This window comes from Symphalangus syndactylus, chromosome 5, assembly GCF_028878055.3.
Source record: "Symphalangus syndactylus isolate Jambi chromosome 5, NHGRI_mSymSyn1-v2.1_pri, whole genome shotgun sequence".
NCBI lineage: Eukaryota > Metazoa > Chordata > Mammalia > Primates > Hylobatidae > Symphalangus > Symphalangus syndactylus.
In genome coordinates this window covers 115,393,869-115,399,565 of record NC_072427.2, presented here as the reverse complement: position 1 = coordinate 115,399,565, position 5,697 = coordinate 115,393,869, and the positions used below count along the sequence as shown (strand labels likewise).

At 48.4% G+C, this 5,697-nt stretch overlaps 1 pseudogene; it reads right to left on the bottom strand.

Moving 5' to 3' along the window:
* Nucleotides 1-414: 414 nt before the first annotated feature.
* Nucleotides 415-1,395, bottom strand: LOC129482821 (NADH dehydrogenase [ubiquinone] 1 beta subcomplex subunit 10-like; annotated as a pseudogene).
* Between the last annotated feature and the right edge of the window lie 4,302 nt (nucleotides 1,396-5,697).

The window sequence follows — 5,697 nt, the reverse complement described above, 5'->3', positions numbered from 1 at the left end:
AAAAATACCTTCAGATGAGTAGATATCAATCTTGTTCATTCATTTTTTTTTTTTAAGACAGGGTCTCACTCCCTTGCCCAGTTTGGAGTGCAGTGGTGCAGTCACAGCTCACTGCAGCCTCACCTCCAAGGCTCAACCGATCCTTTAACCTCAGCCTCTCGAGTAGATGAGACTACAGGCATGCACCAGTGAACCTGGCTAATTTTCATATTTTTTGTAGAGATGGGGTTTCGACGTGTTGCCTAGGCTGGTCTTAAACTCCTAAACTCAAGAGATCTGCCTGCCTTGGCCTCCGAAAGTGCTGGGATTACAGGCTTGGGCCACCGTGGCCCCCCTCTTACTCATTGTTTTTTTTTCCAGGTTGCAGGGTTTTATTTCAGCAACACAGTCAAGCAGAGCCATACAGCAGGGGCACCCACAGCTGCCTCAGGAGGCGGCAGCGGCGGCCTCTTTTGCAGCTTTTCTCTCTTCCAGCATCCTCTGCTTCTGCTTGGCCCGGCACTTCCTGGCAGAATAGTGGGCCCCCAGGTCCTGATAGCGGTCCTAGTAAGCCTTGGCCACCTGGGTGAATGCTCCACTTCCTTGGCCCAGTTCTGCCTGTAGTTCTCTCCTTCCCTCTACTAATAGGCCTTGAGCCGCTCCTGGATAATATTGACGATTTCTCGATTGACTTTGTAGTCCCTCCTCCACTGCATTTCGGCTTCTTGTATGCACGATGTTTCACGCGTCCGTGTGAAGAGACCACCAAACGGGCTTTGTGTGAGCAACAAGGCTGTTTATTTCACCTGGGTGCAGGTGGGCTGAGTCCGAAAAGAGAGCCAGCAAAGGGTGGTGGGATTATCATTAGTTCTTACAGGTTTGGGGATAGGCGGTGGAGTTTGGAGCAATGTTTTGCAGGCGGGGGGTGGATCTCACAAAGTACATTCTCAAGCGTGGGGAGAATTACAAAGAACCTTCTTAAGGGTGGGGGAGATTACAAAGTACATTGATCAGTTAGGTTGGGGCAGAAATAAATCACAATGGTGAAATGTCATCAGTTAAGGCTATTTTCACTTCTTTTGTGGATCTTCAGTTGCTTCAGGCCATCTGGATGTATACGTGCCGGTCACATGGGATATGATGGCTTAGCTTGGGCTCAGAGGCCTGACACACAAGATGTCCTTCTCCTTGCGCTCAGTGATGACCAGCACGCGGCGGTACTACCGGTGGTAGTAATACCTGTTCTTTGCGTGCTGCCACTCTATAAACTCTCACGAGGGTCAGGGGTCGGTCCATGAGGAGGTCGAAGGCCTTCATCAGGTAGACGATGGGGTTGGGCAGCCAAGTCTGTGATGACAGTGCTGGCGTGTGGCGCGGGGGCACGGGGTACACATCCTCGTCGTCGCTGTCCCACATGGCGACAGCGAGCGCAGACTCCGCTCCTGGATGCCCTGCCCTGGCCTCTGCCTGGGTCCGAGTCCCTACTCATTCTTTTTAATGGTTGTGTAATATTACATGGTGTGGACTTAATAAAGGACCTCTACGCAGCCAAGAGAGTTTTTTTCCCCAATGGGAAAACAGATTTTTTTTTTTAATGTTTGAGATTTTAGTGAATTCTTTTTACCTGGCAAGGAGCTGAACTACCTGTATTGTTCAGAAGCCAAGTTCAGCAGTTTTGTATGTGGGATGTCTGTAAAGAATAAGAAATGGGGTGGGCACGGTGGCTCATGCCTGTAATCCCAGCACTTTGGGAGGCCGAGGTGGGTGGATCACGAGGTCAGGAGTTCGAGACCAGCCTGGCCAACATGGCGAAACCCTGTCTCTACTAAAAATACAAAAGCTATCCGTGAGTGGTGGCGGGTGCCTGTAATCCCAGCTACTTGGGAGGCTGAGGCAGGAGAATCGCTTGAACCCGGGAGGTGGAGGCTACAGTGAGTCAAGATTGCGCCACTGCACTCCAGCCTGGCGACAGAGCAAGACTCCCTCTCAAAAAAAAAAAAAAAAAAAAATAAGAAATGGACTCTGCCCCAAGGAGTCTGCGCTTTTACCAGGGGGCAGGGGGCAGAGCCACACGTGGCCATGAGAAAGCTGCCCCTGGCAGCTGCATGGAGGAGAGCTTGACTGAGTCTGTGGGAGGGAGGGCTTGAGGCTGGCCCGCTGGGAGGGGACAGCTCTGGCAGGAAGCCTGGAAGGGCAGGTGTGGAGTCAGACGTGATCTGATGTTCTGTGTGGCCAAGGCAGAAGGCCAGGCAGGAAAAACCCGGTTACTCAGAAGATTGGCTGAGCAGCCACCTCCCTCCCACTGACCGACCCCCAGGAATCTCTACAGCCTGAGCTTATTTTCAGCATTTAGTTTCCCCTCGCTGGAGGTTGAGTCCCTGGTCTCTTGATTTTCTAACTGAAGAAGGGATGAAAGTCGGAGATTTCAATCAAAAGCTTAAGAAAATAATAATCCTTGCTTGCCCCAATTCTTTCCTGAAAATACCTCACACTAACAGAAATTGCCTTTAAGCCCCTTTTCTTTTCTTTCATGCTTTAAATTTCTTTCTTAATTAAAAAGAGTTGTTTACTTGATGTGGGCTCCAAAGTGCTTATTTATTTTAACTTATCTTGTTTCTTTTTTCTTATCTTCATGACTTGATAACTCTATAACTCTCTCTTCTTGTGTCTTAAAATGCCGGTCGTCTCTGTCACTGACATGTGATAAGGAACTTCATAATCAGCCCTTTTCTATTCTCACAGAATGGAAGTTGTGTCAATAACAAATGGAAATCACTGAGCTCCAAAATTCAACTGCCCTAAAGTGGCTGCCTGCCCCTATTGGAGATTTTAGAATGTTTTCCCCTTCAGATGAATTTCAGTTTCATTCAATCCTACCAATGTTTGATGACAACACTCATAGAAAACTAATGATAAATTAATGTCTGCCTTCCAAAGTATGTGGTTGAGTTCACTGTGTAAAAAAATAATGATAATAATACTAAAGGCAGCCAAACTGCTGATTGGCAGAATTGTTTCCCATCACTTAAGGCATTTGAGTTGCAGTACACAGTCTGAGAATCCCTCAGAGACACACCACCCAGGGACTTGGATCCTTGATCTCAGAAAGATTGTGATCGAATTAAGTCTGACTCAACAAATAAGGTCGCTGGGAAGAAGTGCTGGCATTAAATTTACTGTTAATGCCAGGGTCAATTTACTAAACAGTCATCGACGTGTGGTTCCACAAGACCTCTGGGTAAATTCCAGAAACTGACTGGGAGGAAGATAGCTTGCGCATGAAGTCACTGAATCCTGGTCAGTGTGACTCTTGGTGATCACCTCTTAGTAGACCGGAAAGCATTTCCAAAGACAGGATGCCACGTGGTGTGGAAAGCCTTTGGAAGCTATGGAAGGTGACTTCTTATGTGAAGTCTAGAAATGGGATGGCAGGAGGACAAGAAACTGGGACTCTGGTGCCAGGAGCCTGGAGTCCTCGTTCCACCACAGATATTAACTGGGCTCAGCTATTCAGGTCACTGAGTGGTTCATCTTAGAGTTGTTTCTAGACTAGATATTTATTGCCCTGCATTACAAAGACGGAAAAGTAAGAGTTCTGTCCATCAGCCAGTTGTCAGGCATAAATGATGTCTTTCCCTTGCCTCCTGCGCCACAGTTTGCTTTTCTGTCAGATGGAAACGCTAATTACTTACTTACCTACTCATCACCTCCAGGACTGTTCACACGAATAAGAAGAGAACATAGATATGAATTTGCCATACAAAGGGAAAAGTTCCACACAAACAGAAAACACCAGCGGAAATAATTTCTAGATTGTTCCTGGTGAAGCTTTTCAACTATTTCCAAAACACATCATTGCTGAGCCTGTGCAAGATCAAATGGCACAACCCGAAGAGTCAGTGGCATGGCCTCTTCTCTGGCCAGAGCCTTGGGGGCCATCAGCCTGCACCTGCCTGTTTGTTCTGCCACTGCCCCATGTTCTTTTCCTCAATCACCGGGGAAGCCAGGACCACAGAGGCACTTCTCAGCTTCCTTCTGAAACAGCGCTCCTCAGCTTCTCTGCTGTGTCTCCCGGGTCTTCTCACAGAATTCTTGGCCGGGAAGCCACCTTCCTTAAAGCAAATCAAGTCTCCTGATTTCCTAGAGCCAGCATAGCATAGGGGGCAGCTGTGGGGCTTGGAGCCAGGCAGAGCCTTATTAATTATCCATGGATCTTGCTGAACCTTGGTTTCTCATCTGTAAAATGCGGGTAATAAAGCTACTTTCCTGGGCATCTATGAGTTTGAAATAAAAGAATATGGGGGCCGGGTGCAGTGGCTCCTGCCTATAATCCCAGCACTTTGGGAGGCTGAGGCAGGTGAATCACCTGAGGTCAGGAGTTTGAGACCAGCCTGGCCAACATAGTGAAACCCCGTCTCTACTAAAAATACAAAAATTAGCCAAGTGTGGTGGAGGGTGCCTGTAATCCCAGCTACACGGGAGACTGTGTCGGGAGAATCACTTGAACACAGGAGGTGGAGGTTGCAGTGAGCTGAGATCGTGCCACTGCACTTCAACCTCATTGACAGAGCAAGACTCCATCTCAAAATGAAGACAAAAACAAAGAAGAGTATGGGTGAAAGGGCCTGGTGTGTCACGGGAGTTGAATGTGTGTCCTTTTCCTTTTTCCTCTGTTCCTTCCCTGTGCAGCTGCCTACCAGGCACTGTCTCCTCTCTCCTGGGGAGGTGCTGCATTTTTTCCCTGCCAAAGAGGTCCCGAAAGCAGACCTGGCCCAATGTCTGTGCATCTGCCCGGAGAAGGCCTCCTGAGGAGCACACTGACACTTTCCCCTCTCATATTGGCCTTCTCTGCATTATTTCAGGTTCTTGCCTCTTTGGAATTGTGTGTATGTGGAGGGAACATCTGGAGGTGTCACTTAATTTTTCATGTTATATCTGGACCTGTCACATAGCCACAACCGTAACTGTACATGGAGAATCATGTCGTGTGTGCTGTGGGCAAGCCAAGAGGTGGCTTTGTGTGCTCTTCTGCCACGCAGAAGAGCTGGGTGCTGCCCAGCACAGGTGCTGGGTGACCCCGGAGGAAAGAGTCACTCAGAGGGCCTGAAGAAGGAAGGAGTCAGTGGCTTGTAAGGCGCACTCCCACTCCCTGTGGTTTTCACAGGTGATGACATGATGAGGACTGGAGTTGAAATGAAGCAAAACCTTTTGGGGTCACTTGAGCTATTTCTTTTGAGTCTGCGTCTCTGGGATGGCATGGCCTGTCAGCCACACCCGTTTCTCTCCTGTTGGCAGCTCCATTCTGCAGGGGAGCACGTGTCCAGTCCTGGGAGCACTGGCAGCAGGGATGCTCGGAATGCCCACCCTGTCCTGGAGCCTGCCTTCACCTCTGCCCCGCTGCTGCCTTGCCATCTCTCTTTCTCCTCTTTATTTTTGTCTGTCCCTATGGCTGTCAGTGGGGTCTTGAGTCACCTATGTCATCATATCAGGAACATTGTGTGTTCCAAAGTGTGCTTGATGGAATGCTTGTTACTTGAATCAGTGCTTTGTAAAATGGATCCTGAGGCTAGCAGCTGGAAATGCCTCATCAACTATCTCCTTCTTGTGGATTTGCAATTCAGATTCTCTATTAACCCTGAAGAATCCCATAACAAATGGTTTAATTTTGCTTAGTGGTTTTGCCCAAACGTTTTTGTTCATGGATCCTTTTGCATGAAC